Raw genomic sequence first — 7,620 nt, 5'->3', positions numbered from 1 at the left:
AGAATCACTGAGTGGTACAAACTGTTAATCACATAGCTACTAAACAAAAGGTTCTAGGTTCAAGTCCACCCAGAAGTGCCTTAGAAGAAAGAGCTGGTGTGTTAGGTGGGGTTGACTAGAGAAACAAATCCAGTGACATTCATATATGTATAAGAGAGAGCTTTGGTCATTGGATATCAGGAAAACATCCCATCCCAGCCCAACTCAAGTCCCTCTTCAAGCTCCCAAAGCCACATGCAGTAATGCAGAATGTAGGAACATCACTCCCCAGTGGGTGCAAAGTCCCCTGGATCCAGAGGCAGTGGATGCCTCTCCAGGGCTTTTGCAGTTCTCAGCGGGGCTCATCAACAAGAAGGTGTAGGCAGAGAGACTGGGGGAGTTTCCTAGGACCCTCCTTATGAAAAGGCCACACCCATAGGAGGTAACATCAGTCTGTGACCTGATTGACAGGCGAGCCTCCACCTCTACAGTTTACGTATCAAGTTGAAATGAAATTATGAAAGTACCACAGCTGGCTACCCAATTCTGAAAATCTAGCCATGGAAAATCATCTAAACTGCAGTTTTCTTATGACACATGGGGAGTTGCCCTGAATTTTCATATCATAAAACTCCCTTAGCTACTGGATAGTGATTCACAGAATGGAAGTAGCAACCCCAGTACCTCTGAGCCTTTTGACATCTAAGTTGAACCCCTCATTTCTTCAAAGGTTCTGTTTCTGATGCATGGGGCTAATTATTTCAGAATAATCCTGATCCAAAATAATTTCCAGGTATCCCTAGAGTACCTTTAGGAACCGCGTGATAGTTGCATTCTCATGTGCTTAAGATGGATCCTGACCTACGGGAAGGAGATGAACAATGAAAGAATGTTGGACTCCTCCGTGTGAGCATCCTGCGAGAAACAAGTCATCGCTGGCATTTGGAGTACCACAGGATTGAGCCTTAGAGATGGGAAAGAGTGGAATTGGAGAGTAGAATTTGTGAGAGTGAGACTATGGGGAATAAGAATGCGTGGTTCTGACAAGTTCAAGGTTTGAACAATTCCGTGAGTAATTTGGGAATTACGGAGCTGAACTCCCTGGAGGGGCAGGTTAGGGAACTTATAACTCTTGAAAGAGTCATCAGAACATTATTTTACAAGGTAAGCTTTTACATTCATCTATATCCCAGACTCTCTATTTTTACTGTTAATTTCTCCCCATCACTGATACCGTGTGTTATTAAATCTTCTCTAGTATTTTGAAACATTCATCCTCGTACATGACAGGGGTGCAGAGCTCACTTCTGGAGTCAGGAAGACCTGGATTTGAAGGCTGAACCTTCTACCTAGGCGCCTTGTGGCTGTGGGCATGTCACTTCAGATATGTGAGCCATTTCTCCATGGGTAAATTAGGCATCGCAGTAACACCTGCCTCCATGGACATACTGTGATGATCTAGTGAGTTAATACATGAAAAGAGCAGCACTTTCCCTGACACAGAGGAGCGCTCATTAAGTGACAATATTCACTCTTGATTGAATTATTATTAAAGCAGAGAGGCCAAAGGGGCCTCTTTGGAAAGCTGCCATAGGCAACTCTAGGGAAAACCCGTGTTACACTAGCACATATTTTCCAGTTAACCACAAAATATCTTACTATTTTACTATTTCTCAGCTATTCAAGCACATGGAAGGATTTTCACCCCATTTATTAGTTTGATGAATAAGACACTCCCTCCCACCCTTGCACCATGTGAAAATGCTACAAATTTGATTTATAAATATTGTCAAATTAGATATTCACTGAGTAATGAAATACAGCTTTCTCCAAAAGATGTGTATGGCGGCTGCTAAGAATCCCTCGGGGCTACAAATGAGAGAAGTCTGACTGGGGGCACATCTTCCCTAGTCTCCTGGTAGGAAAGGGGTGTGCAACACTGTCTCTGCGGCTGCTTTCTTGTTTCCAGCCTCTGACCTTCACTAGCCAGAGTGCTTGCGAGAGAGGAGTACATAGATCAGAGGCATAAATCAGACCTCAGCAGTTAAAACTTTGTCAGTAGATCCCAGCTGTGCTGTAGGCTGGTTCTGGTTTCCAAAATTTTCTGAATTTTTGTATTTATTATTGCTTTCTTTGTTTTTTTTGTTGGCTCACATTAAAGTGTATCTCAGAAGTGTTATGTCAATGGAGGTCATCCCCTTGCTGCTGTGTTATACAAATTTCCATTTTCCAGTATATGAAACCTTAGATTGATGAGCCTCAAGGCACAGCAAGTAGAAAAAGGGGTTCAGGAGAGGGAGGTACAGTGGTGGAGGTAGGACAAAAGGGAGGCGATGTCAGGAGTTCTTGTAGAAAAAGAATGTTTGGAAACTGATTGTGGTAGTCACTGTGCATTCTACTTGATGCGATTGAAATTTGGAAGTATTAAATCCCAACTCGTAGTAAAAAAAGGTCTTTTTCAGGCGTTTTCCCAATGCAATGCGTTATTTGATTTCCTACTCTTGTTTCCTTGGCCAGTTGACTGTGGATCCAAGAAAATGAAACCCTGGACATTTTCCATCTTCCTTTCTGTTTCATCACGATGGTGCTCATCGGTCCAGGTCTGAGGATATTTGCTTTGTTTATGTTGAGGTGAATAATACGGACAGTTTCTCTGCAATTTCAGTGTATCTGTATCATTCCATAACTGGAATATAAAGTTGCAACAAAGGGCAAGTAATTGATAATTAAATACTGTATGTTTGACGATATAAACGGTGAGGCTCTACCACAGTAGAAAGTGCAATCAAATCGGCATCTAGGCGCCTTTGTAAAATCAGCAACCATGGATGAAGTGACTATTCACGGAATCTAGCACAGGTGTGTTTAGGCGGACCACCTTCCCTGCTGGTCTCGCTGTTGGTGACATGATGTGGAGGCTTATTCTGAGTAACACAAGCACCTGGTCTTCCCTCCATTGCAAATTATGCAGGAAAATATATTGAGTTTATATGGAAAAGGAGTTAGGGTTTAGGTTAAATAATTACCAACCAATTTTTTCACTTATCAAGTGACAGAGAAGACACTCTAAAATGTGTAGATGGAATGGTATTAAGTTTACTTATTTTTAATAAAAGACTGTCTCATATTGTATTTTATCCCCCTCTGTCTTTTGCTCAGTGCCTATGGCTCTTCCCACTCATAAGTATAACCCTATGCCCCACAAATATCTCAAATAGCCTCTTGGAGGTGATTTGACCTCCATGAACAACCACTGGTTCACTGTAGATCACCATAGACTTGACTCCATAGGCAGCGAGCTTGAGTTTTAGGAGCTTTTGTGGTGCAGTGGGTGTGACTTGGGCTGATAATCTCAAGCTCAGGAGTTTGAAAACATCAGCCAGCTCCTCAGGAGAAAGACTGAGCTTTCTATTCCTCTAAAATGAATTACAGTCTCAGAAACTCATAGGGGCAGTTCTACCCTCTCCAATAGGGTCACTATGAGTTGGCATTGACTTAGTGGCAGTGAGTTTGAATTTTTTGAGTTTGATAACCATTTTCTAGATAGCTTGACTAGAGACAGTTTTTTAATTAAGGGACATCTTTCCCAAAATATCTACGATTGTCTCTATAGCCTTTGGACTCCAGATATACCAACCTAGAAATATGATCGTGTCACCCCCAATGCCAATATTTTGAGAACTAATTTGTCATTACTCAGTGAATTAGTAGTAATGATTTAAATATTTAGCACACCTCCAACACCTGACTCTTGTCAGCTGATACCATGCCTCCCTCCCTCGCTGTTTGCACTCTGGCTACAACGATCTTCTTTGAGTCTCTGAAGTAAGGCAGGTCTTTCTCACTGCTGCGCCTCTCACCCCCTCATTGTCACCAGCCCTTCTCTTAACTCCTACAGCTCCTTCAAGTCGCAGCACCGTGTCACCTCCTTAGAAAAGTGAGTCCTGGCCCACCACTAGGGTCAACGCCACTGTGTACCTTCACTACAGCTGTAATTTACTTATGATGATGTAACTATTGAATTCATGTCTGTGTCCTCTAGTAGCCTTTGAGCTCCATAAGAAAAGAAATCGCACCTCCTGAAAGAGTTAGTTTATTGTGCCAGCCTGGCCGATAAACACATGTGGGATTAATTGAAGGGCGGAGAGATAAATGGCTCAATGAGCCTCACCTTTCTTGTCTCTCGCTCTTTGATCATCGGACCAGTGTGCGGCTGCCTTGCTTATTCTGTGCCTCAGTTTATGGGCTACACTACCTGTGGGATGCCTTGCCTGTGGACTGTGTCACTGTAAGTTGAGGTCCCTTTAAGACCACATGATTGAGGACTGACTGTTGGTGACCTGGCTGACAGTTGGTGACCTGCCTTGCTGTTTGCTGCCTATGCTGGGATAGCCTAGCTCTCTCTACAGAGGACTACCTGGCGGCCCTCAACACTTGACAGACTGCCAGTGTCTCACTACTCTCTCGCAGCAGTGAGTTGCACTGAGCCATTTGTATTGCTTTATAATTTAACTGTTCATTTCTGGTATTATATATCTATCTATCTGTATATAATTTAACAGCTCATTTCTTATGTTATCTATCTTTATAAATATATATATACAATTATGAGCAATCTGGTTTTATCTCTCTAGAGAACCCTGTCTAACACATTTCCTTGCTTATCTCAGTGTCTGAAAGAGACCATATTCTCAATTATTGTGATAAGTGCATATACACAGGGCTGAATGGATTGAGGAGTGAGTAAATGGGCACATGAAGAAAAAGATCTATGGCTAAGCTGACATTCCTTGCCTACACCTCTTTTGGGGTCAATTAAGTTGCTTTCTGGTTGGAGCAGAGCTCCCATCTGCTTGGAGAAATTAATGCTCTTAGTTATGACCTATTTGGCAAGAGCACAAGTTAACCTTCTCTTCTAGAAGAAAGGGTTAAGGGTGTGTCTTGAAAATGAGAGCAGACAGGATTCACAGGGAAGAGTGCAGGCATGTCATATTGAGCAAATCATACGTAACTATATTCTTATGGCTACAATTCCAGTAATATCACAAATACATTGTCCCATCAACCACCACTTCCCTGTCCCCAAGTATTTGTGACCAAAAATTGTTATGGACACAATATGTGAATCTACATATCATCTACTTGTCTATCCATTCCCAAAGTGATTCTAACTCATGTCAATTCAATGTGTTACAGAGTACAATTGTTCCATAGGGTAGGCTTGGCTGTAATCAGCCATGGGCTCATGGCTGGATTTGAACTACCAATCTTTAGGTTAGTAGTCAAGTGGAAAACATTTGCACCCCTAAGAGACATAAATGTTGTTATCAGGTGCCACAGCATTGGTTTGGGCCTCATGTGACACGCTGTGACAGAATAAATCCGCTCTACAGGGATTTCTCTCCTGATAACCTGTCCAAGGTACAGGAATCAAAGTCTTACCCTCCTCACTTCTATGGAGAATTCTGGTTGTACTTCTTCCCGAACAGATAGGTTTGTTCTTCTGGCAGTCCATGTTATTGTCAGTATCCTTTGCCAACACCAAAGTTCAAATTCTACAGTTCTGCTGTGGCCTTCCTTATTCACTGTTCAACTTCCACATGCATGTGGGGCGATTGTCCCATGGCATGGGTCAGGCACACCTTAGGTACTGAGAGAGCAGTCCCTTAAAAAACACACCATGGTAGAGAGGAGGGTCAGCCAAAGAAGAGGAAGATTGTGGAGGTAACGGATTACACAGTGGCTGCAATCATGGGCTCAAACATAACACTGTCGTGAGGATGGGGCAGGGCCCAGGAATGGCGATTCCTTCTTTTGTGTATAGGGCTGCTATGAGCCAGCACTAACTCAATGGCACCCAACACTACTCTTGCAGTCTGTGAACTTGTTGGGAGCCGGTCTTTAGATTGCCTGGTCATTTTCTCTTGGAGACAGGTTTGAGCAGAGGACCTTGCTGTTAGGAGACAGGTTTGAACAGAGAACCTTTCCATTGTCATTCAATTGCTTAATCATAATATTACCAGAGCTCTTTTCAGGAACATTGAGGATGCTTCAAGAACTTTGGATAAGATCAGGATTAAAAGAAAATGAAGTTTGTCCATGAACTTTTTGAGGCCCTGTGTTATATATTACATACACACCTCTCTTTTTTTCTGGGGTTTTCTCAAAAATCAAATACTATTGTATGTTTTGGTCTGCATCACTCTCTCTTATTTAATCATTTGTCTTGGAGATACTGTTTTATTGTTAATATGCACACATCCTTACTTTGAAAATAACATATTGCAGACATAAGCAACAGTACTGAGAACAATATAAAGAACACTTCATCTCTGTGCTTACAACCCTGCCTAGGATAAAGAAATATTACAGAAACAATTGAAACCATTTCTAGATCAGACAGTTGCTCTCCTGTCGTCCTTGTTTATCAGGCAGTGCATGGTCTTAGATTTTGACTTTTACATAACGTTCTCTGTTCATTCTCTCTAATATCTGCATAATATTTAAGGATCCTAAGATGCCAGAGTTTAATTGATTACCCCTAGGGCAATGGATATTTATACTCTGTGTATTAATTCTGAAAAATTATATAGTAAGATATATGTGTCTACATGAACCTTTGACTATGCAGCTAAGTATTTGAGTGTTTTTCTGGAATATGTATGAGGGCAAATATGTTACCAAACCTTTTTCAAGATACTTCCAGTTTCCATCCAGAAAGCTTTGCAGGTATGTCCTCCTACAACTTGTCCTGAAAGTGTCCCTTTCAGCACATCCTTACCAAACTCAAAAGATTGTCATCTTGGTTTTCTTTAAGTTATATTTTCTCAACAACAGCAAATGTGTGTACCTTTGAGCCAGTGCATTGGCCATTTGCAGAAAGGACATTCGACATTCTGCGTGAGCAGGCAAGGCCTCGTGTCTGACTTAGATTTCAGCGTCGAAGTTTTTACTTGTTTGGGGTAGAGAATTTACCACAAGGGTCAACGATTAAAGACAAAAGTTTATTTCAAGAATCTAAGTTATAAATTATGGATGCATTCGATTATTGTCGTTGTATCACTAAAGAGCAGTGGCTAAATTTAGTGTGAATCTTGTGCCCAATATATGTGATCATTGAGCTGCTTAAAAAGTCTATTAAGAGCTTGCCACAAGAATTCTTCTTCACACGTTTGCATTCTGAAAATACCTAAGCTTCCCCAGCTGTGCTCCAAGTAGCCCCCACCCCAGCTCCAACCCCATCTGTAGGATTTTCAAAAACAATCTAAAATAATTATTTTAGGATTGCATAAAAACTCCATTATGCAGTTTTCCATCAAGTTAGAATTTATCTTTTTAGTTGTTCTTATGCTTTCACCATTTTCTATAGCCTGCATATTTTTACAGAACATAATAAGCTGCCATCATCAAAAGTTTACATCTTAAATTTCTAGAAAAAAAGGTTTAGTATCCCCTTTTTAAAAATCAGCGTTTTCAATTGCAAGTTAGGGTGTTTAAAATTTAGTGGGAAAAGTGTTGGACTCGTAATCAGAATACCCTGCTTTAAATCACAATTCCATCACTTAATAGTTACAAGATGTGAATTCTCTTGACTCCTTGGAGTCTCGGTCTTTTTTCTGGAAGGGGGACATCGTAATATTA

This window comes from Tenrec ecaudatus, chromosome 2, assembly GCF_050624435.1.
Source record: "Tenrec ecaudatus isolate mTenEca1 chromosome 2, mTenEca1.hap1, whole genome shotgun sequence".
Classification (NCBI taxonomy): Eukaryota; Metazoa; Chordata; class Mammalia; order Afrosoricida; family Tenrecidae; genus Tenrec; species Tenrec ecaudatus.
Note: the sequence above shows the minus strand (reverse complement) of the source record.